The sequence below is a fragment of the Dendrobates tinctorius genome, unplaced genomic scaffold, assembly GCF_039654945.1.
Source record: "Dendrobates tinctorius isolate UK_male_01 unplaced genomic scaffold, ASM3965494v1 ptg000017l, whole genome shotgun sequence".
Taxonomy (NCBI): domain Eukaryota; kingdom Metazoa; phylum Chordata; class Amphibia; order Anura; family Dendrobatidae; genus Dendrobates; species Dendrobates tinctorius.
Genome location: NW_027361685.1, coordinates 10698328 through 10724260, shown reverse-complemented (window position 1 = coordinate 10724260; position 25933 = coordinate 10698328). Strand labels below are relative to the sequence as shown.

Sequence of the window (25933 nt, the reverse complement as noted above, 5' to 3'; positions counted from 1 at the left end):
ATTAGCTGTTGTGGGAGCAGCTTGACCGTATGGTACGCAAAACGTGCCCATCAAGCCAAACCAACTTGTGGGAGGGGCTTCTGGAAGCATGGGGTGAAATTTCTCCAGATTACCTCAGCAAATTAACTGCTAGAATACCAAAGGTCTGCAATGCTGGAATTGCTGCAAAGGGAGCATTCTTTGACGAAAGCAAAATTTGAAAGAGAAAATTATTATTTCAAATAAAAATCTTTTTTTTTGTGCCTTGTCAATGTCTGGACTAGATTTTAAATTAATTTGGCAACTCATTTAATTAATAAAAGTATGAGTTTTCATGGAAAACAGAAAATTGTCTGGGTGACCCGAAAATTTTGGTGTGACATGCACTGTGAGCTGTGAGGTCTTATATAGACAGGTATGCGCCTTTACAAATCAAGTCCTATCAGTTTAATTACAAACCAGACGTTTGCAGCTAGAATAGTCAATTATCACATTAATAATGTATAGAGTGTATTTCTGAATCATTTAATGATGGCTTCATTGGAAAAAAACTGTGCTTTTCTTTCAAAAATTAGGACATTTCTACGTGATCCTAAACTTTTGAATAGTAGTATATGTGTTACCATTCTTTAGAGAGCTGAATTATATTGTGTTGTGTTCCTTTAGCATAATATTCTATATAACTTTTGTGATGTGTACTAATGTTCATGTACAGTTTAGGGAGAGGAAGGTCTGTTTCACACTTCCGTTTTTGGCCATCAGTCAAAATCCGCCGTTTTTGCAAAAAAATGGATCCGCCATTTTTTTGGGCGGATCCGTTTTTTTCCCCATTGACTTGCATTACTGGCAGATCTTGATGGATGGCCATCCGTTGGATCCGTTTTTTTGCAGATCCGTCAATTTTTTTGCATCCGCTGAGATGCCTGGACGGACCTTGCAATGTTTTTTTAACTGAAGGATCCGCATTTTTATACAGCGCATGCCTGGAGGAATGAAGTCAGGAGGAAATTTAACCCTGAGATCATTTCTCTCTCTCTCTCTTCTCTCCCCCCCCCCCCCGGGCAGCGGTTCCTTTACACTGTGTTCCAAATTATTATGCAAATTATATTTTTCTATGATTTTCTAAATAGTCGGTACAAATGACAGTCATTCTAATAAAAGTCATCACCGGTTAGAGTATACATCAAGTTTTATTGCAGAAACCTCCCAATGATAACAGTATAATCTCCAAAATGAATAAAAACTCAAATTGCAGTGTTCCAAATTATTAGGCACAGTAGAATTTCTAAACATTTGATATGTTTTAAAGAACTGAAAATGTTCATTTGTGGAATTTGCAGCATTAGGAGGTCACATTCACTGAACAAAATGGATATTTAACTCCAAAACATCCTAACAGGCCAAGTTACATGGTAACAGAGGAACCCTTCTGTGACATCACCTTCACAATTCTCCATCCATTGAACTTGGGAGTTTTTGGAGAGTTTCTGCTTGTATTTCTTTGCATGAAGTCAGAATAGCCTCCCAGAGCTGCTGTCTTGATGTGACCGGCCTCCCACCCTCATAGATCTTTTGCTTGATGATACTCCAAAGGTTCTCTACAGGGTTGAGGTCAGGGGAAGATGGTGGCCACACCATGAGTTTATCTCCTTTTATGCCTATAGCAGCCAATGACTCAGAGGTCTTCTTTGCAGCATGACATGGTGCAGGGTCATGCATGAAGAGGATTTTGCTCCTGAAGGCACATTTCTGCTTCTTATACCATGGAAGACAGCTGTCAGTCAGAAACTCTATATACTTTGCAGAGGTCATTTTCACACCTTCAGGAACCTTAAAGAGCCCTACCAGCTGTTTCCCCATGATTCCGGCCCAAAACATGACTCCTCCTCCTCCTTGCAGAAGTCGCAGCCTTGTTGGGACATAGTGGCCATCCACCAACAATCCATCTGGACCATCCAGGGTTGCTCGACACTCATCAGTAAACAAGACTGTATGAAAAATAGTCTTCATGTATGTCTGGACCCACTGCTACAATATCTGCTTGTGAACACTTTTTAGGGGTGGCCGAATAGTAGGTTTATGCACCACAGCAAGCCTTTGAAGGATCCTACACCATGAGGATCGAGGGACTCCAGAGGCACCAGCAGCTTTAAATATCTGTTTGCTGGTTTGTAATGGCTTTTTAGCAGCTGCTCTCTTAATCCAATAAACTTGCCTGGCAGAAACCTTCCTCATTCTGCCTTTATCAGCACAAACATGTCTGTGCTCAGAATCAACCACAAATCTCTTAACAGTACGATGGTCACGTTTAAATTTTTGGGAAATATCTAATGTTTTCATCTCTTGACCAAGGCATTGCACTATTTGATGCTTTTCAGCAGCAGAGAGATCCTTTTTCTTTCCTAAATTCCTTGAAACCTGTGCCCTGCTTAATAATGTGGAACATCATTCTTAAGTAGTTTTCCTTTAATTGGGCTCACCTGGTAAACTAATTATCACAGGAATTTGAGATTGATTTCAGTGATCCAAAGAGCCCTGATACACAATACCATCTATGAGTTTATTTGAAAAACAAAAAATTACATCTTTATGACACTTAAATTCAATTTGCATAATAATTTGGAACGCAGTGCAAAATTGGTCATTCGACGGATCCGTCAAAAAAATGGATCCGGTAGCATACGTTCACATCAGTTAGGAACGGATCTGCTTTTCCGCCTTTTTGGCGGATTTTAACTGACACAGAAAACTGAAGTGTGAAACAGGCCTAAGGTGCTTTCTTTTGGGGACATTAGAGAGGACACCTTAGTATACAGTTCTTATATACAAGGGTAAACTAAGGGAAAGGGACAAAGAACCAGCTGAGATTGTAGCAAGGGGACCTCTTGTTTCATGTAGAAGCACCAGATTAAGGGACATCTTGGTAAAAAATCGCATTGGGATGCATAGTGTGAATTGGATACACAACGGCATAACGAAATGAAACCATAAGTGTGGCCATTGCCCTTATTGCATACTAGTGTGCTCTGTTAGGTATAGTTGATAGGATGGTTATAGAGGGTGAAGTGTAGGAGGGGCTGCCGGGTGGTAAGACAGGAGTTTCTAGAAAGTTAGGTCAGACCCGGCCAGGGTGCCCAAGTGTCCACATGGGCTATAGACCCGGACAGCTCAGCAGCCACGTAATGTTAAAGCGCTGCAACCCACGTTATCCACAGCCACTGTGCATCATAGCAGTGGGCCAAAACAGGGAAGAAAAGATGTGGCGACTCATCACCTGGGCAGATGCCTTTTAGGGCAGGAATCGGTGGGTGGAGATAAGGGGAGGGGGAAAAATAGTAAATTAGTGATAGGGGTTTGTTATAAGTCTCCAAAAATGATGGAAGCAACAGAGAATATCCTCATAAAGCAAATAGATGAAGCAGCGACTCAAGGAGAAGTCATTATTATGGGGGACTTCAACTACCCTGAAATACATTGGGGAACAGAAACCTGCAGTTCCAGCAAAGGTGATAGGTGTCTGACAACTATGAGAGACAATTACCTTTCACAACTGGTTCAGGACCCAACAAGAGGGGGGGCACTGCTAGACCTAATATTAACCAACAGGCCAGACCGCAGATCAAATGTAAGGGTTGGGGGTCACTGGGGTAATAGTGATCACAAAATAATAAGTTTTCATGTTTCCTTTAGGCTGTGGGCACACGTAGCGTTTTAAAACGCTCACTAAAAACCGGACTCTGTCCCAGAAATCGCGTTTTTTTCCGCGCGATTTCACCGCGATTATGATCGCGATTTTCGTGTGCGATATTCAAGCACTTTCCAAGCGATTTGAAGCATCGCTTGGAAAGTGATTGACAGGTTGGTCACACTCGTCAAACATAGTGTTTGACAAGTGTGACCAGGTTTTTACTATTGAGGCCGCCTATTCGGCATCAATAGTAAAAGATAGGATGTTAAAATGCTAAAAAAAAATAAAAAAATCGGGGTATATTTACTTTCCGGCGTCCCGCGCTGCATTCCCGGGCCTCAGCGTTCCCAGTAATGCCTTGCGAGACCTGTGATGACGTAGTCTCGCATTGCTATAGCGATCTCACGAGACCGCTAGAGTCACGCGAGACTACATCAGTACAGGGCCTTGCCGCAAGGCATTACTGGGAACGCTGAGGTCGGGAATGCAGCGCGGGACATCGGAAGGTAAATATACCCCGATTTTTTTATTCTTTTTTTTACAGGGGTATGGTACCCAGGGCCTGGAGGACAGTTTCCTCTCCTCCACACCATGGGTACCAACCGCACATGAGATGCTTAACTTCCCGCATGGTGGGCATAGCCACATGCGGGAAGTAAGCGGTTCTCATGCATACCTATGGGTGCGGAATCGTGGCAATTCTTTGCGCTTCCGCACAAAAGAATGAGCATGCTGCGATTTTTTCCGCGATGCGATTCCGCCGCGGAAAAAAGCGCAGCATTAGCACAGCATGTGCGGAATGCCATAGGAATGCATGGGGGGCGTTCTTTACACGATTTTTAAACGTTTTCGCGCCGAAAATCACGGCAAAAACGCTTAAAAATCGCTACGTGGGCACATAGCCTTAATAAGATGTGTAGTAGAGGGGTTACAAGGACACTAAACTTCAGGAAGGCAAATTTCCAACGTATGAGAGATGATCTAAGTGCAATTAACTGGGACGATATCCTGAGACATAAAAATACACAAAGAAAATGGGAGACATTTATTAGCATCCTGAATAGGACCTGTGCACAATATATACCATATTATTATTATTATGCATTTATTCCATGGTGCTTTACATGTAAAAAGAGGAAATATAGACAAGTATAGCAAACATGTGCAAGACAAGGGACACACAAGTACATAAGGAGAGGGGACCCGCGAGGGCTCACAGTCTACAGGGATGGATGAGGATACAGTAGGAGAGGGTAGAGCAGGTCGTGCTGTGGTTCAGTAGACCGAGGATCATTGCAGGCTGTAGGCTTGTTGGAACAGGTAGGTCTTCAGGTTCTTCTTGAAGGTTTCTGTTGATGGTCAGAGTCTGATGTGTTGCGGCAGGGAGTTCCAGAGTATGGGGGAAGCACGGGAGAAGTCTTGTATGCGGTTGTGGGAAGAAGAGATAAGGGGTTAGTAGAGAAGGAGATCTTGAGATGATCGAAGGTTGCGTGCGGGTAGGTACCTAGAGACCATGTCACAGATGTATGGAGGAGACAGGTTGTGGATGGCTTTGTATGTCACGGTTAGGGTTTTGAATTGGAGCCTCTGGGCGATAGGAAGCCAGTGAAGGGCCTGGCATAGGGGGGAGGCTGGGGAATAGCGGGGAGACAGGTGGATTAGTCAGGCAGCAGAGTGTAGGATGGACAGGAGCGGAGACAGAGTGCTAGAGGGGAGGCCAGAGAGTAGGAGGTTGCAGTAGTTGAGGCAGGAGATGATAAGAGCATGCACTAGTGTTTTTGTGGTTGAGGAATGAGCGGATCTGGGAAATATTTTTGAGTTTGAGGCGGCAGGAGGAGGCGAGGGCTGGGATATGTGGCTTGAAAGAGAGTGCAGAGTCGAGGATCACCCCAAGGCACCGAGCGTACGGGACTGGGGAAAGAGAGCAGTCTTTGACATTGATGGATAGGTCTGGTGGAGGGGTTGAGCGAGATGGGGGAAAGATGATGAATTCTGTTTTGTCCATGTTCAGTTTGAGAAAGCGAGCAGAGAAGGCTGAGAGAGCAGACAGACATTGTGGGATTTCATTCAATAAGGAGGCGACGTTGGGTCCAGATAGGTAGATCTGCGTGTCATCGGCATAGAGGTGATACTGCAAACCGTGGGATTCTATGATCTGTCCCAAGCCGAAGGTATACCATATGGGAATAAACATGCAAGAAATAGGAGGAGACCACTATGGCTAAATAGAGCTGTAGGGGGCGCAATAAGAGACAAAAATAAAGCATTTAGAGAATTAAAGCAAGTAGGTAATGATGAGGCATTAACTAAATACAGAAGATTAAATAAATTCTGTAATAAGCAAATCAAGACAGCAAAGATTGAGACAGAGCAACTCATTGCCAGAGAAAGTAAAAATAATCCCAAAATATTCCTTAACTACATAAATAGTAAGAAGCTAAAAAATGATAGTGTTGGTCCCCTTTAAAATAGTCTGGGTGAAATAGTGGATGAGGATGAGGAAAAAGTCAATATGCTAAATGACTTTTTCAACAGTATTTACTCAAGAAAATCCCATGACTGATAGCATGATCAAGGATAAAAATTCTCCATTAAATGTCACCTGCTTAACCCAGCAGGAAGTACGGCGGCGTCTAAAAATCAGTAAAATTGACAAATCCCCGTGCACGGATGGGATACACCCCCGAGTACTGCAGGAATTAAGCACAGTCATAGATAGACCATTATTTTTAATCTTTAAGGATTCCATAATAACAGGGTCTGTATCACAGGACTGGCGTATAGCAAATGTGGTGCCAATATTCAAAAAGGGGACAAAAACTGAACTTGGAAATTATAGGCCAGTGAGTTTAACCTCAACTGTGGGTAAAATCCTGGAGGGTTTTCTAAGAGATACTATACTGGAGTATCTGGAGAAGAATAACCTCATGACCCAATATCAACTTGGCTTTACAAGGGACCGTTCCTGTCAGACTAATCTGATAAGCTTTTATGAAGAGGTAAGTTCCGGACTGGACCAAGGGAATGCAGTGGACGTGGTGTACATGGACTTTTCAAAAGCTTTTGATACGGTGCCATACAAAAGGTTGATACATAAAATGAAAATATGTGTAGGTGGGTTAAGAGCTGGCTCAGGGATAGGAAACAAAGGGTGGTTATTAATGGAGCACACTCGGACTGGGTCACGGTTAGCAGTGGGGTACCACAGGGGTCAGTTTTGGGCCTGCTTCTTTTTAACTTATTTATTAATGACCTTGTAGGGGGCTTAGAGAGTAGAATTTCAATATTTGCAGATGACACTAAACTCTGCAGGGTAATCAATACAGAGGAGGATAATTTTATAGTACAGGAAGATTTATGTAAACTAGAAGCTTGGGCTGATAAATGGCAAATGAGCTTTAATGGGGATAAATGTAAGGTCATGCACTTGGGTAGAACGAATAAGATGTATAATTATGTGCTTAATTGTAAAACACTGGGCAAAACTGTCACTGAAAACAACCTGGGTGTATGGGTGGATGACAAACTCACATTTAGAGGCCAGTGTCAGGCAGCTACTGCAAAGGCTAATAAAATAATGGGATGCATTAAAAGAGGCATAGATGCTCATGAGGAGAACATAATTTTACCTCTATATAAGTCACTAGTGCGACCACACTTAGAATACTGTGTACAGCTCTGGTCTCCGGTGTATAAGAAAGACATAGCTGAACTGGAGCGGGTGCAGAGAAGAACGACCAAGGTTATTAGGGAACTAGGGGGTCTGCAATACCAAGACAGGTTATTACACTTGGGGTTATTTAGTTTGGAGAATCGAAGGCTTAGGGGTGATCTTACTACAATGTATAAATATATGCGGGGACAGTACAAAGACTTTTCTAATGATCTTTTTACTCTTAGACCTGTGACGGGGACAAGGGGGCATCCTGTGCGTCTGGAGGAAAGGTTTAAGCATACTCACAGACGCGGATTCTTTACTGTAAGAGCAGTGAGACTATGGAACTCTCTGCCATATGATGCTGTAATGAGTGATTCCCTACTAAAATTTAAGAAGGGACTGGATGCCTTTCTTGAAAAGTATAATATTACAGGGTATATACACTAATTTCCTTAATATTGCGTTGATCCAGGGATCTAGTCTGATTGCTGTATGTGGAGTCGGGAAGGAATTTTTTTCCCCAATGTGAAGCTTACTGTTTGCCACATGGGTTTTTTTTGCCTTCCTCTGGATCAACATGTTAGGGCAAGTTAGGATAGGATATGGGTTGAACTAGATGGACTTAAAGTCTTCCTTCAACCTTAATAACTATGTTACTATGTTACATGACTCGGTCGGTCAAAATATGGAAAAATTATAGCTCTCAAAATGTGGTGATGCAAAAACTATTTTTACAATAAAAAGCGTCTTTTAGCGTGCGACAGCTGCCAAACATAAAAACCCGGCATATATAGTAAATCAAACCCCCTTTTATCACCCCCTTAGTTAGGGAAAAATAATAAAATTAAAAATTTATTTATTTCTGTAATGTTATGTGAGATATTACTGTAAGATATGATGTTCTGGAACACTAGAATCTTCCCTTGCTCCACACAGATGAAAATCGGCCTGTCACAGCTAAGTGAAAGGAGTGTTAATTAAGCTGGAGTGGAGAGCATTTCTTTGTTTGAGACATGTGGCTGAATAAAATTATGAGAGATATTAAACTAAGCTAGCACGGGCTCCGGTCGCGGCAGAAAAATTATACAGACATTTCTGTGATCTGCGCAGACCCGGCTTCGCTACGGTGGATCTTGCAAAGTTCTAAAACCTCCCGAAACTGAGATATGGATTATTCCCAAATGGAGTATCCATATCATGGCATGCTTGGTGTTGTTTTACTGGATTCGATAAACTGAGAAAAATGAGACCATCAGTGAGTTTATACGAGCTTCCCTCATTAAGATATAGTTATTATAAGTTTTACAGCTGAATTGCAACTTGCAGAAAGGGGGGCTGAACTTCTCCAGACTGCCCCTTTCGTGATGTAACCGACCCTAGGCTATAAGATATCCCTCCCTTAAAATTCTTCAGTTAAGCTGGAGTTTTCATGCTGCAAAGACCTGCAGATGTCTGGGGATGTGTGGCTGGCTGGCTGCCCCTCCCCCTAGCACATTGTTTGCCTAATACCAACTAAGCACATGTAAGTGTACTTTCTGCTATCATCCCTGTTATTTTATATTTGCCTTGTACATATTTAATGTCTCACCTTTGTAACAACTTTTTATCTATGTAATCACTGCCCTCTTTGGGGAATAAATCATAAAATTATCAGTCTGCCTTCATGCTTTAAGAAACGAACTATGTGCTTTTTTAGATCATCGCTACTAATTTGGGGTTTTGCTACAGACCCTCTTAATTAACTCTTTGATAATTCCCTTACTGCAGTAGTCTAATTGACTGTGCACACCAAGCAGCCCATCCGACGACTAATTATCCTAGGTGCAGTTCCCTGACTGACCTGAGGGTAAGGGGGCGCTGAAGAGCTGCGAGTTCCAAAGTGGAACTGAGAAAGTGGGATATCCATAAATCCCCACAGTTCTTGGAAGGTTGTTAGCGGTGGTGGGGCATCCAAAATAACCCCCCTGCGATAAATTGCTAGGGCAAGATTAGCTTGCTGTATATTTTTGTCACATGGTGCCAGTGGCGGGATAACTAAGATAAGCCCCCACTGTGCCTGTGATAGCCGTGTGCTGGTAGTGCGTCACATCCCTCCGCCTGCTGACATATTGGTGTCAGCGGTGGGATTGTCACATGTTGGTGGCAGCGGTGGGATCGTGACAATTTCCATTTTCCCGTTAGGGCTAAGGCTGAGATTAGGGTTAGGGGTGTGTTGGGGTTAGGGTTGGAGTTAGAATTGGGGGTTTCAACTGTTTAGGCACATCAGGTGCTCTCCAAACACAACATGGCGTCTGATCTCAATTCCAGCCAAAAAAGTCAAATGGCGCCGCTTACCCCCACATATGGGGTATCAGCGTACTCACGACAAATTGCACAATAACTTTTGGGGTCCTGTTACTTTTGGGAAAATAACAATTGGGGGTGAAAAGATCATTTTTGTGGAAAAAATATTATTTTTTAACTGCACGGCTGTACGTTATAAACTTATGTGAAGCCCTTGGGGGTTCAAAGTGCTCACCACATATCTAGATAAGTTCCTTGGGGGTGTCTAGTTTCCAAAATAGGGTCACTTGTGGGGAGTTTCCACTGTTTAGGCACATAAGGGGCTTTCCAAACTTGATATGGCATCCGATCTGAATTCCAGCCAATTTTGCAAAAAAAAAGTCAAACGGCGCTCCTTCCCTTCCGAGCTCTGCCATGAGCCAAAAGAGTGGTTCCCCCCACATATCAGGTATCGGCGTACTCAGGACAAATTTCAAAATAACTTTTCCAGTTGAATTTCTCCTGTTACCCTTGCTAAAATAAAAAAATTGAACCTGAAGTAATTTTTTTTGTGAAAAAAGTTAAATGTTCATTTTTTTTTAAATATTTAAAAAATTCCTGTGAAGCACCTGAAGGGTTAATAAATTTCTTGAATCTGGTTTTGAGCACCTTGAGGGGTGCAGTTTTTAGAATGGTGTCACTTTTAGGTATTTTCTATCATATAGACCCCTCAAAGTGACTTAAAATGTGATGTGGTCCGTAAAAATAAAATGGTGTTGCAAAAATGAGAAATCGCTGGTCATCTTTTAACCCTTATAACTTCCTAACAAAAAAAAATTTGGTTCCCAAATTGTGTTGATGTAAAGTAGACATGTGGGAAATATTACTTAAGTTTGTTGAGTGCCGTATCTCTGTGATTTAAGAGCATAAAAATTCAAAGTTGGAAAATTGCGAAATTTTCAAAATTTTCGCCAAATTTCTGTTTTTTTCACAAATAAACGCAAGTTATATGAATTAAATTTTACCACTAACATGAAGTACAATATGTCACGAGAAAACATTGTCAGAATCACTGGGATCAATGGAAGCTCCAGAATTATTACCTCATAAAGGGACAGTGGTCAGAATTGTAAAAATTGGCCCGGGCATTAACATGCAAACCACCCTTGGGAGTAAAGGGGTTAAAGCAAAAAATGTGGTCAATTCTGTACTTAGTATCCCTTATCCTGGTATATATGGTTGTCTCACCCCCATCCTGATACACAAGGCCCCCTCATCCCTATCCTGGTATGCATGGATCACTCATCCTTATCCTGGCAGGAATGATCGCCCTCATCCCTATATTAATATGCAGGGCCCCCATCTCGTCCTGGTATGCATGGCCCCATCCCATTTGCCCCCACCCCCATCCTGGTATGCATGGCACCATCAGAAAACTTTAAAAAAAAAAAAAAATTAAACTTACCTACCCAGCGCTCACACGCTGCGTCCTGCTCCAGTGTCAGCAACTGCTTTATGCTTGTAAGCAGCACATGGCAGGGACGCCATGCGTTGCTCACAAGCAGAGCACAACTGCTGGAGTACTTACCGGGACTGTTCATTGGAGACCGGGGTGACTATTCATTGCTCTTCAGTAGCGCGCAGTGTCAGCCATCGGCTTCCTGCTGCTGCTGGCGGTCACGTGTGCCGCTACTTAAGAGAAATATATATTCATTGGATTCATCATTCATTCATTCATTCATCAGGAGACTATTTAATACTGAAGTATATTCAAGCGGGACTAGACGAAGAAAACCCTAAAATCATGTTAACCAAAACAGTCAGAAAACTAGCCACATATTGGGCGACCCCAGACCTCAAACTATATACTGTGTAAGTTTATAAGCCCCTCCAGTGTCAGGAATAGATAGTATGTGAAAATACCGTATATACCGCTCAGGGAACACGTAACTTTCAGAGATAATTTCCATCTTCATACTAAATAATGGCACAGATCTCCCAGACATTATGATTGCACATATCCCTAGTCTTTATACCGATATTGCACTCATTCCCTGACAGACCGCAGCATGGCCATTAGTTAGAAGCTGCTAATGATCTTTGGAGCAGGTAAGTTTTCCCTGAGTGGTACATATTGGGCCGTCTGAAGACTGAGTTTAGTCTAGGACAATTTGTCTGCACTACTAATTATCAGCTGTTACATTACCAAACTAGGGCAGTCCCTATAGGAGAAAACCCAAGAATTATACTGTATTGTCACATACTATCTATTCCTGACACTGGAGGGGCTTATAAACTTACACAGTATATAGTTTGAGGTCTGGGATCTGCCAATATGTGGCTAGTTTTCTGACTGTTTCGGATAACATGATACATTATTTTAATTTTTTTGTCTAGTCTCGCTTGAATATACTGTAGGTCAATATTAAATAGTCTTCTGATGAGTCGCCTTTGGTGAGGACGATGAAACCAGTAGAAATGAGAGGCTTGGACAGTGAGTCACCTCACTCTATGTATTCAACTGTGGGGTGCATGTTTTTTCTATTAGTCCCCTATTAACTAATCTTCAGGGGGTGAATTATGGGTATAGTTTTACATTTGGAATTAATAAAGTTAAGTTTTATCCTTTTGTCAGCAAACATGAAAAATGACAAGAGACAACCCATTTAAGAAGATTCAATTTTGGTTAAAACTATTCCAACACTATGAACATAAAAAAGGCTTCTCCCCTATGTGACGTCTCTGATGTTTATTAACAGTTGATTTCCAAGTAAAATATTTCCCACATTAAGAAAATGAAAATGGCTTCTCCTTTGTGTGACTGCTCTGATGTCTAACAAGAATCGCTTTCCGGTTAAAACATTTCTCACATTCTGAACAGGAAAAAAGGCTTCTGCCCTGTGTGCGTTCTTTGATGGCGATCAAGATCTATTTTCCATTTAAAACATTTCCCACATTCTTAAGATGAATATGGCTTCTCTGCTGTGTGAATTCTCTCATGTGTAACAAGACTTGAATTCTGAGTAAAATATTTCCCACATTCTGAACATCAAACAGGCTTCTCTCCTGTGTGAGTTCTTTGGTGCCTAACAAGATTCCCTTTATGGTTAAAACATTTCCCACATTCTGAACAGGAAAAAGGCTTCTCCCCTGTGTGAGTTCTTTGGTGCTTAACAAGATTGACTTTCAGTCTAAAATATTTTCCACATTCTGAACAGGAAAAAGGCTTCTCTCCTGTGTGAGTTCTTTGGTGCTGAACAAGATTGACTTTCAGTCTAAAATATTTTCCACATTCTGAACAGGAAAAAGGCTTCTCCCCTGTGTGAGTTCTCTGATGAGTAACAAGCAGTGATTTATGTGCAAAACATTTCCCACATTCTGAACATGAAAAAGGCTTCTCCCCTGTGTGAGTTCTCTGGTGATCAAGCAAATGTGATTTCTGGTTAAAACATTTCCCACAATCTGAACACGAAAAAGGCTTCTCCCCTGTGTGAGTTCTATGGTGATCAACCAAATATGATTTCCGGTTAAAACATTTCCCACATTCTGAACAGGAAAAAGGCTTCTCCCCTGTGTGAGTTCTCTGGTGACTAAAAAGATGACATTTCTGGTTAAAAGTTTTCCCACATTCTGAACACGAAAAAGGCTTCTCCCCTGTATGAGTTCTCTGGTGATTAACAAATTGTGATTTCCAGTTAAAACATTTCCCACATTCTGAACAGGAAAAAGGCTTCTCTCCTGTGTGGAATCTCTGGTGCATAACACAATCTGATTTATTGTTAAAACATTTCCCACATTCTGAACAGGAAAAAGGCTTCTCCCCCGTGTGAATGCTCTGATGTCTAACAAGAATCGCTTTCTGGTTAAAACATTTCCCACATTCAGAGCATGAAAAAGGTTTCTCCCCTGTGTGAATTCTCTGGTGATTAACCAAATCTGATTTCCAGTTAAAACATTTCCCACATTCTGAACAGGAAAAAGGCTTCTCCCCCGTGTGAATGCTCTGATGTCTAACAAGAATCGCTTTCCGGCTAAAACATTTCCCACATTCCGAACATGAAAAAGGCTTCTCCCCTGTGTGAATTCTCTGGTGAGTAACAAAAAGAGATTTCTTGTTAAAACATTTCCCACATTCTGAACATGAAAATGACTTCTTTGCTTTAGGAGCAGTTTGTTTTTTAATGCCTCTTTTGTGACTTTGATTTTCCTTAGTAGTTGGTAATGAATCAAAAGATGGGACCTGTTTCATAGGACCAGATGACAGATCTTTGCTGTGAATGGATGATAATATATCTGGAGTAATATCAATCACTTCAGTTGAATCTTGTAGGATCTCAAGATTATCAGATTTAAAAATTGAAGATGTCAGCTGTCCCTCTGATCTCCTGGTACAGTCATCTGCTAAGGTAAAAAACAATTTTTTTAATAAAATATCCTTGAGTTTTATATTTTTGAACATTGCTACTTAAACTGTCCATAAAAATGGCAAGCTATGTAAAAAACCTTAATTATTTACCAAGACTATGACAGTCCACAGTCTAATAGAAAACCTTGTTGGATGAAACAGTAGTGTGTGGTGTTCAACTGTTCATTCTGCCTCCCAAATATTGAATATAAAGAAGCCAATCAATGTTATGTAGGCGAAAGTAATACCAGTTCTCACTTCACAAAAACAAGTCCCCACTCAGGTCCATCATTTGTCAATGGAAAAACAGATAAGGCAGGTTAGGGTTAGTGCTATAGTTAGGGTTCATTTTAAAGATAGGGTTAGGTTTTTCTCAATTGTCTCCCCAATAATTTGGTCACGTCAGTTTTCTATTTCCAGAAAAAAAATAAAAATGAATAAAATGGCCGGTCAGTATTATAGAGCAGAGGAGGCTTATGCACTTTTATGCTCTGACAGTGAAGAAAGTGCAGTGTCAGATGGCGATGTGGATTTCGAGGGCTTTAGTAGCAGCGACAGTGATAGCTCAGAAATGAGCAGTGATTCTGGTCCATCCTCACACACAAGGACCAGTACAACAAGAAGGACAAATAGCACTTCTGGAGAAATGTCTCCAACTCAGGGAACAATGCCCAGTACTAGCGCTGTCCCTAGTGCTCGTGAATTGGCGCACACCAATGTCCAAGGGGCTTCGCCTCTTGATGTAGCATTTCCCAGATGGGAGGCTTCGGATTCGGCTACTCCATTCATCCCTAATTTTAATGCCATTCCTGGTATAAATGTGGAGGTGGAAAATTTTGCACCAATTAATTTTTTTTTTAATTTATGACAGATAGCTTGCTAGAGCATACTGTCCTACAAATTTATATGCATCCCAATTCATCAGCCAGAATCCACGATCCTATTATGCTAGGTCAAATTTATGGGACCAACTAATATCCTAGAAATGAAAACATTTTCAGGACTTACAGTACATTAGCTATGGGGCTTGTTAAAAAATGAGCACTCAGTCCTATTGGTCCAACCGCCCTGTTCAAGCCACCCCTATGTTTTCTGCCGTTCTTCCTAGGACCCATTATGAAAGCTTTTCGCATGTATGAGAGGAAAGATGGCCAACTAAACCCACGAAGACGCCCTACTTATCTGGGGACATCTGGAAAAATCGTTTGGGAGCTGATAACTCCATTTTTACAAAAAGGCTACAATGTATATGTTGACAACTACTACACCAGCATACCTCTATTTAAAAGTCTGGTTGAACATAACATAGGGGCTTGTGAGAGCATTCGCAAAAACCATCAGGGGTCTCCACAATCATTGGTCAGCAAAAAGTACCGAAAGGGGCAGTCAGGGGCTTTACACAATGGAGAGCTGCTTGTCCTTAAGTATAAGGATAAAAAAGATATTTTTATCCTGAGCTCGATCCACACAGATGCCACAAGGGCCACTGCAGACCAACGGGGATCCACTACTCCAAACCCTGTTTTTAGTCATTGACTACAACAAATATATGGGGTGTGGACCTTGCAGATCAGGTTCTACAGCCATACCAGGTATCAAGAGAATCATAGATCTGGTATAAAAAGTTAGTCATGTATTTGTTTCAGGTGGCCACATATAATTCTTTTGTGTTATACAAAAAAGCCGGAAATGCAGATACTTTCCTTGATTATTAAGAAAAGGTCACTGAAAATCTTGTTTTTGAAAATTTTGTCCCCGCCAATCCTTTAGAATGTGAAGATGTCAGAAGACTCACTGAGCGACATTTTATTGCACTCATCCCAGTAACTGAAACAAGAAAGATCCCCCAGAGAAGATGTCGTGTATGTTCATAGAGAGGAATGAGGCATGATCCCCGCTATTATTACCCACAATGCCCATCACTGCCAGCCTTATGCCTCCATGACGGCTTTACAATCTTCCACACAGAACCACGTTTTTGAACTGTTTTGACATTCAAGCATTTGGTTTATTTAGTGATAGACACATTTGAGTAGAGCTGACTTAACAATTTCCGGGGGTAGGTGGGGGAAGGTCTCCAGAGACACAAGCTGGGCACAATATATTGGGCACTACAATGACATTTTTGCAATTTTTCTGTTGTTCTGGCACTTAGCGGCTCTCCAAAGTGCCACAACAGCAGAATCCCCCCTGAAGTGACTCCATTTTGGAAATGACACCCCTCTGCGAATTCATCTATGGGTGTAGTGACCATTTATCTATCTACCTATTTTCCAATGTAAAATCTGGGGTTAAAACAACATTTTAGTGGTAAAAATATAATTATTTTTTCTTCACTGCCCAATGGTATAATTTTTTATGGAACAGCTGTGATGTCAGTATGCTCACTGCACCATTAGAAGAATTCATTCAGGGAAGTATTTGGTAAAATGCAGTCACTTTTGGGGGCTTATGATGTTCTGGCACCTCAGGAGCTCTGACGATGTGACATGTCACCCACAAACAATTCCAGCAAAATATGCTCTCTAATATGGCGCTCCTTCCCTTGCGAGCTCTGCCATGCACCCAAACAGTGGTTTACCCCCACATATGGGGTGTCTGCATAGTCAGTACAAACTAAAATATATATTGAGCTAAAAAGATTTGGATAATTTTTTTTTTTTATTTCCACGGCTCTACGCTATAAACGTCTGTGAAGCACCTGTGGGTTCAAGGTGCTCAATACACATCTGGATAAGTTCCCTAAAGGGTCTAGTTTCGAAAATGGGGTCACTTGTTGGGGGTTTCCACTGTCTAGGTACATCAGGGGCTCTCCAAACACAAAATAGCAACCACTAATTATTCCAGCAAATTTTACATTCAAAAAGTCAAATGGCGCGCCTTCCCTTTCGAGCCCTGCCGTGTGCCCAAACAGTAGATTTCCCCAAATATGGGGTATTGGCATGCTCAGGAGAAGTTGCAAAACAAAATGTATCGTCCATTTTCTCCTGTTACACTTGCAAATGTAAAAAAAAAAACAGGTCTTAAGGAAAAATTTTGTGAAAGAAAAGTAAATGGTTATTTTTTCCTTCCACATTCCATTAATTCCTGTGAAGCACTGGAAGGGTTAATAAACTTCTTGAATGTGGTTTTGAGCCCCTTGAGGGGTGCAGTTTTTAGAATGGTGTCACTTTTGGGTATTTTCTGTCATATTGACCCCCAACCTCACTTCAAATATGAGGTGGTCCCTAAAAAAAAGTGGTTTTGTAAATTTTGTTGTAAAAATGAGAAATCGCTGGTCAACTTTTAACCCTTATAACTTCCTAATGAAAAAAAAATTTGATATAGTTGATATAGAGGCTACTGCGCAGGCGCCGTCATCGCCGGTGACATTTTACTGGATGCAATTTTTCTTTTCTAAGCCTCACAATAGCCACAATATTATAGGCATTATCACCAATAATATCAATGCTATTATATGCATTATGTAATAATGGGGGGCAGGTCAGTGAGGGGTCAGCGACCTGTCATAAGCCAATACAGATGACTATGTAATCAGAGCACCACATAAAGCCCCGCCCACAGCCCCGCCCACAGCCCCGCCCCAGAGCACGAGAATCTCATTAACTGGAAACTACAAATACAAATTACACAACAGTAAACCAGAGTTGCCCTCATTTATGGTGGACCATTGGAGCTACTATGGATCTTGAGCAGAAGATTAGAGAAAATAATATTGCTCCACATTTCAGGAGAGATTGTGCAGTAATCTGAATTCCTTAGGACCAAAAACAATGTAATTGGTTGTAAGTTCTATAGAAAAGGGCTTTCACTGCCCAACGTCATTTGAACAGTTTTGGGTGGAGCAGAATGTTGTGGTCTAGAGGCAAAATGGTGATCATGGTAATACGGCCGGACTACATCACCGATAAAGCAGCCACAGCCGGTGACTGAGAGGAATCTGTGACTTCTCTGCATTCAGTGGTTACTACTCACCTGGGTAGTCATATGTGGGAATCTCCTCTTTACACCACTCATCATCTCTCACATATGTCTCTGTAGTATTAATATGGGTCAGATCTTCACCCTGAAACAAATATTGTAAAAGTCACCGACAGATGGAGAAGTCCCATCTATGATCAGCTCTAATCCTGCCATCTCCACCGTTCTCATTACACAAGTATAAAACATATAATACTGGTGGATAAAACAAGACTGAGCACAAGACCTTCACAGTCGTCTACACATCATAGGGGAGATCTCCTGACACCTTCTCCATCTACCTGATGATCCTGAGGAGCACTGGGATCTTCTTGGTTACAGTCCTGTGGAAGAAGAGGACGGGGACATCTCTCTGGTGTTGTCCTCTTACTGGACAGATCTGGAGGAAACACATACAGGGACTGAATTCATTCTCTACATACAGATAATTATAGGCCGTGTGTATTTAGTCCTGTCTATTACCTGGTGATGTGAGGGGCTGGGGAACCTCCATTATGACGTTCTTGTACAAATCTCTGTGTCCTTCTAAATTCTCCCACTCCTCCATGGAGAAATAGACAGCGACATCCTGACACCTTATAGGAACCTGACACATACAATGATACCGTCATCCCCCGATCCCTTCATAGTGTTACTGTATAATGTCCCAGCATTCCCAGCAGTGTCACCTCTCCAGTCAGCAGCTCAATCATCTTGTAGATGAGGTCTAGGATCTTCTGGTCATTGATGTCCTCATGGATCAGGGGGTGAGGTGGGGGCCCCGTGATTGGGCTCAGGGGTCTTCCCCATCCCTCAGACACAGGGTCCTGACAGCGATCACTAGAGGTCTTCTTCACCACTGTGTAATCCTGGTTATGGAGAGACACATTAATAAATCTCACTACAGACATTTCCAGAGTCCTCACCTCTCCAGTTCTGTCCATCTGTTATTCCCATAGATAAGAATGATGTAATGTGACGACATCAGAATCTCTCACCTCTCCAGTGAGATGGAAGAGGATCTCTTGGGTGAGGTGTAACATCCTCTCCGCCATCTTGTCTCTGTCCATATCCATCCTTGATGGGTAAATCAGGAAAATTCTCTTCTGTAGAAGATCTTCACTGAGAGGATCCGATATTGTAGAGACCTGAATGAGAAGAAGATGATCCGATGTAACATCATAAGAATCCTGTGTAATAATACAATTACTGGAGATAATAAGGGAAACATATGAGGAGATTTATTATCTTACAGGGTTTAGTTTTCTTCCCTGACATCTACTAATAAAACCTATATATTTAGGCCACAGACAACAAGCAGTTTCCTCCTCGGAGTCGGCAGCTGAACACGTTCCTCATAGACTCATCTTCCATAACGCTAATTCTCGTCTCATTACCGACACTGGAATCGGCATTAGCAATACTGCAGGAGATATTCATTACACGCGACATGAGAAATAACTCCTTCATGATGGGGACGACATCTTCATCTTCTACTGCGGCTCTAGAGACAGGTTTGGCCAGAGTCGGTCACTGCCTCCATCCCCACCGGCCGTCTATATGAAGGTTTCGCGTCTTCCCCGCACTGGAATCTTCTCTCACGTTAGATCTCAGCTCTGAGTCACACACAGAAGTTTGAGGCTTTTAGAAAAGATTTTTTGTTTCCACAAACACAACGGACAAAAATGATCTGATCCCAAAGTCTCCATGTACAGTGATTTATGGGGATTATTTCTGGCCTTAGGCTTTCCTATATTACATGAAAAACTCCAGAAAAAGCCGATATTAAAATGTTTCTAAAGAAAATTGGCTCCAACAATTCTTGTAAGAAGAAAAAAAGAGCAAAAAGCAGAAGACACATTGTATAATTTTTAACATGTTAAACATTTATTAAAAAGAAATGAATCTTTTTGTGCCCCAGAACATAGATGTACACAGCAGGGACGGCACAGATGAGGCTGCAACAAAATCCCTGACAGTTTAACCACTTGCTGCTGTGAAAAGCAAACATGATATCTAAGAAGGTGTGACAGAGTTTGGCTGAATGCCCCCCGCCCCCAAGTACTCGATAGTATGGGGCGGCCTAGTTACTCCCATACTTACATGCCTAATAATGGGGTCTGGGCTGCAATGTATGAAGGTCTATTAGGCCAGAGGCAGCGTCCAATAAGTTACCTTATAACGCCCCCATACACATTAGACTAAAGTTCCATGAAAGCACTGATTTCGGGGGGTTTGGCCGACCATATAATGTATTTGGGGGCCTCCCGACAGATGATGTCAGGGCAGAGAAGGATCCGGCATCCTGAATTTCAGAGGATAATCCGTTTGCTCTTCCTGTAGATAATCCTCCTCTAGAGGAGTCTGGAGGCGACTCTCTCATACAGACCAGAGGAAAGCTGGAATATTTGTGTGTATGGGGGAGTCGGGAGAGATCGCCGTCTGCCAAATGACCGTTCAGCCAACTCTGATCTCATGTGTATGGGGCCGTTAGTATTACTCTGACAGGCAGTGATGATACACGGCACTACAGTACAGGGCATCACCGGAGCCATCAGAGGCTTGTATGTTGTATGATCGCACTGATCAGAGGGGTTTAAAAAAGGTTTAAAGTGAAAAAAAATATCACAGTTTCAGCAACAAGAAATATCCATCACTATATGGAAAGCAGAGTCACTGCACAATGTTAGTTACGTCACGTCCATAACTACTTTATTATACTCTATTATCCTGTACACAGTGGAGTAGATAGAAATCACAGATCCCACAGCAATAGCTGGAATTGGACCCTCCAATGTAAAGAAAAAAAAATCTCTCTATCTATATACACTGTTCAAAAAAATAAAGGGAACACTTAAACAACAGAATATAACTCCAAGTAAATCAAACTTCTGTGAAATCAAACTGTCCACTTAGGAAGCAACACTGATTGACAATCAATTTCACATGCTGTTGTGTAAATGGAATAGACAACAGATGGAAATTATTGGCAATTATCAAGACACCCTCAATAAAGGAGTGGTTCTGCAGGTGGGGACCACAGACCACATCTCAGTACCAATGCTTTCTGGCTGATGTTTTGGTCACTTTTGAATGTTGGTTGTGCTTTCATACTCGTAGTAAAATGAGACGGACTCTAAAACCGACACAAGTGGCTGAGGTAGTGCAGCTCATCCAGGATGGCACATCAATGCGAGCTGTGGCAAGAAGGTTTGCTGTGTCTGTCAGCGCAGTGTCCAGAGGCTGGAGGCGCTACCAGGAGACAGGCCAGTACACCAGGAGATGTGGAGAGGGCCGTATGAGGGCAACAACCCAGCAGCAGGACCACTACCTCCACCTTTGTGCAAGGAGGAACAGGAGGAGCACTGCCAGAGCCCTGCAAAATGATCTTCAGCAGGCCACAAATGTTCATGTGTCTGACTCTGCACAAACGGTTAGAAACTGACTCCATTAGGATGGTGTGAGTGCCCAACATCCACAGATGGGGGTTGTGCTCACGGCCCAACACCGTACAGGGCACTTGGCATTTGCCAGAGAACACCAGGATTGGCAAATTTGCCACTGGTGCCCTGTGCTCTTCACAGATAAAAGCAGGTTCACACTGAGCACATGTGACAGATGTGACAGAGTCTGGAGACGCCGTGGAGAGCGATCTGCTGCTTGCAACATCCTTTAGCATGACCGGTTTGGCAGTGGTCAGTAATGGTGTGGGGTGGCATTTCTTTGGAGGATCACACGATGTTGGGCTTTGAGCACAACCCGCATGCAGACAAAATTGTGCCTGTTATGATTGGGTAACCAAGGAGGAAAACAAAACCAAGCTAAGTCACAGAAAACCAGAGAGGTTGGTATCTAAGTGGATTGCAGACCCCTGATCCTAACCACACAACTAGAAGTAGCCGCGGAACGTACCTACGATGATTCTAGATGCCTCGTCACAGCCGGAGGACTAATTAAGCCTAAAGCAAGACAAGGGGAAATCTAAACTGCCCCAGAGCAGACCCCAAAGGAATAGACAGCCCCCACACATGTATTGATGGTGAGACAAGATGAAAGCACAAACACAGGTAGGAAAATAGACTGAGCAAACGATGGGGCCAAAACTAACTAGACAGGACAGGAAAGGAAAGATACTGTCTGCAATCACGCCAAAAAAACATGCAAAAATGTCCAACACTTCTGATAGCAAAAAACCTTGAAGTCATTAGACTTCTCCCACTATATCAGCATATTCTGAGAACAGAGCAAAAAAAAGGCCAATCTAATAAGGTACAAAAAGCAAACTGGCACATGCAGTGACATAGGAATGGAAATTCAGCACAGCCCCAGCCGGGGCTGGCTAACCACACAAAAACTGAATAGATCAAACCAAATCAAGTGTGAACAATAGCAGAGAACACTTAGCTTGAGAAAGCAGGAACTGAACTGGAAACCAGAACCTCAGGAGGCAGGAAAAAATCACCAGCATGGGAAGAGGGAATCGGCTGTCTTAAATCCAGTCTGAGACTCCAGATGTCCAATCCTCATCCTCATTATCAGGTGGCAGGTCTCTGTTAATTAGATCAGCTTCATTACCTCCTGCCACTAGCAGAGGGAGCCCAGAAAGAGAACTCACGACTCCTCTGTCAACACAACCAGCTCCTTCACCAGAAACCAGAGGCAGACCAGAAAATAAGTTCACAACATGTGCCTTTACCAGTAGATAAATTCCCAGTGGGGTGCAATTTCCAAAATGCAATAATTTAAGTGGGGAATTCAGCTCTTTTTGCACTTAAGGGATCTGTATATGGAGTCTACAAACTACAGTGGGGAAAATAAGGATTTGTTACGCTGCCAATTTTGGGGTAAAGTCACATTTTTGTGAGGAAAAAAGTAAAATTGTCATTTTTTCCTTCCACATTGCTTAAATTCCTCTCACACTGTCCGAATTCAGATATTGTCCTGTCAGAAAGGAGAATACAGGGAGAGAAAGGGTTAATAGGACTCACAGGAGGAACCGGCCCAGAAAGCAGAAGGTCCAGGAGTGTCTGCCACATATATGACTGCTCTATGCGCACAGGACCTGTGATGAGGTCACAGGAGGGGAGGAGTCAGGGGTCACATGATTAGGGGCCTCAGTGTGTGCAGGACTCAGTGTGCTGGAGCGCTCCCGATAATCAGCTGCATGTGTCGCGCTGTGTGATAGTCACAGCACCTGCATGGAGGGCGACACATGCAGCTGATTATCGGGAGCGCTCCAGGGATCCGGGGTCCCGATGCAGCTATTCGGTAAGTGATATTAGCCAATAACAACTTCTCCGACGATATTCGCTCATCTCTAGTAATAACAGCTCAAAGGAATTCACCAAACTTTTCATTAAGTTTAATAGAAAGACCCTATTAAATATTGAGCACCAGCGGGATGAAGCATTGACAGCGGCATGTAAAAGTGTGAGCGCCCCTGGTCAAAATGACTGTTATTGTGAGCAGTAGTAAGATGAAGATGAAATGATCTCTAAAAGGCCGAACCTCTAAGATGACACATGGCCTTTGCATTTTAGGCAAAAATACTAATAAAAAATACATATATAGACTATTTTACACTTTCATAATTGCTAAAAAGGAAAAAGGGGCGATGCAAAACTTTGGGCACCCTTGGAGATTTGTGTACTGAGATAATTTTGACCAAGATTTCACACCTTAATTAGCTTGTTAGGGTTATGGTGAGATCACATGGTGACCAGGAGCTACAGTCTGAGGAAAGGGCTAAAAAGCCTTCACTAGACCCCTATACAGCTGTATAATGAGGCCCAGGCTTTATAGTGGAGGGACAGGAGTGAGGGCCTGTTCCCAGGAGCTACAGACTGAGGAAAGGGCTAAAAAGCCTTCACTAGACCCCTGTACAGCTGTATAATGAGGCCCAGGCTTTATAGTGAAGGGACAGAAGTGAGGGTCTGTGCCCAGGAGCTACAGTCTGAGGAAAGGGCTAAAAAGCCTTCACTAGACTCCTGTACAGCTGTATAATGAGGCCCAGGCTTTATAGTGAAGGGACAGGAGTGAGGGCCTGTTCCCAGGAGCTACAGTCTGAGGAAAGGGCTAAAAAGCCTTCACTAGACTCCTGTACAGCTGTATAATGAGGCCCAGGCTTTATAGTGAAGGGACAGGAGTGAGGTCCTGTGCCCAGGAGCTACAGTCTGAGGAAAGGGCTAAAAAGCCTTCACTAGACCCCAGTACAGCTGTATAATGAGGCCCAGGCTTTATAGTGAAGGGACAGGAGTGAGGGTCTGTTCCCAGGAGCTACAGTCTGAGGAAAGGGCTAAAAAGCCTTCACTAGACCCCTGTACAGCTGTATAATGAGGGCCAGGCTTTATAGTGAAGGGACAGGAGTGAGGGCCTGTTCCCAGGAGCTACAGTCTGAGGAAAGGGCTAAAAAGTCTTCACTAGACCCCTGTACAGCTGTGTAATGAGGCCCAGGCTTTATAGTGAAGGGACAGGAGTGAGGGTCTGTTCCCAGGAGCTACAGTCTGAGGAAAGGGCTAAAAAGCCTTCACTAGACCCCTGTACAGCTGTATAATGAGGCCCAGGCTTTATAGTGAAGGGACAGGAGTGAGGGCCTGTTCCCAGGAGCTACAGTCTGAGGAAAGGGCTAAAAAGTCTTCACTAGACCCCTGTACAGCTATATAATGAGGCCCAGGCGTTATAGCGGAGGGACAGGAGTGAGGGCCTGATCTCAGGAGCTACAGTCTGAGGAAAGGGCTAAAAAGCCTTCACTAGACCCCTGTACAGCTGTATAATGAGGCCCAGGCTTTATAGTGAAGGGACAGGAGTGAGGGCCTGTTCCCAGGAGCTACAGTCTGAGGAAAGGGCTAAAAAGCCTTCACTAGACCCCTGTACAGCTGTATAATGAGGCCCAGGCTTTATAGTGAAGGGACAGGAGTGAGGGCCTGTTCCCAGGAGCTACAGACTGAGGAAAGGGCTAAAAAGTCTTCACTAGACCCCTGTACAGCTGTATAATGAGGCCCAGGCGTTATAGTGGAGGGACAGGAGTGAGGGCCTGATCCCAGGAGCTACAGTCTGAGGAAAGGGCTAAAAAGCCTTCACTAGACCCCTGTACAGCTGTATAATGAGGCCCAGGCTTTATAGTGAAGGGACAGGAGTGAGGGCCTGTTCCCAGGAGCTACAGTCTGAGGAAAGGGCTAAAAAGCCTTCACTAGACCCCTGTACAGCTGTATAATGAGGCCCAGGCTTTATAGTGAAGGGACAGGAGTGAGGGCCTGTGCCCAGGAGCTACAGTCTGAGGAAAGGGCTAAAAAGCCTTCACTAGACCCCTGTACAGCAGTATAATGAGGCCCAGGCTTTATAGTGAAGGGACAGGAGTGAGGGCCTGTCCCCAGGAGCTACAGTCTGAGGAAAGGGCTAAAAAGTCTTCACTAGAACCCTGTACAGCTGTGTAATGAGGCCCAGGCTTTATAGTGAAGGGACAGGAGTGAGGGTCTGTTCCCAGGAGCTACAGTCTGAGGAAAGGGCTAAAAAGCCTTCACTAGACCCCTGTACAGCTGTATAATGAGGCCCAGGCTTTATAGTGAAGGGACAGGAGTGAGGGCCTGTTCCCAGGAGCTACAGACTGAGGAAAGGGCTAAAAAGTCTTCACTAGACCCCTGTACAGCTGTATAATGAGGCCCAGGCGTTATAGTGGAGGGACAGGAGTGAGGGCCTGATCCCAGGAGCTACAGTCTGAGGAAAGGGCTAAAAAGCCTTCACTAGACCCCTGTACAGCTGTATAATGAGGCCCAGGCTTTATAGTGAAGGGACAGGAGTGAGGGCCTGTTCCCAGGAGCTACAGTCTGAGGAAAGGGCTAAAAAGCCTTCACTAGACCCCTGTACAGCTGTATAATGAGGCCCATGCTTTATAGTGAAGGGACAGAAGTGAGGGCCTGTTCCCAGGAGCTACAGTCTGAGGATAGGGCTAAAAAGCCTTCACTAGACCCCTGTACAGCTGTAT

The 25933-nt window shown here is 43.1% G+C and overlaps 1 long non-coding RNA gene and 1 pseudogene across 1 annotated transcript; both read right to left on the bottom strand.

Moving 5' to 3' along the window:
• Positions 1–4698: 4698 nt before the first annotated feature.
• LOC141082280 (uncharacterized) lies at positions 4699–18062 on the bottom strand. Its single transcript, XR_012230484.1, has 2 exons — positions 17968–18062; positions 4699–5085 (listed from the first exon to the last, which is right to left on the bottom strand). It is a non-coding gene; the product is annotated as an uncharacterized lncRNA (long non-coding RNA).
• Positions 12320–14046, bottom strand: LOC141082338 (uncharacterized; annotated as a pseudogene).
• Positions 18063–25933: the final 7871 nt, after the last annotated feature.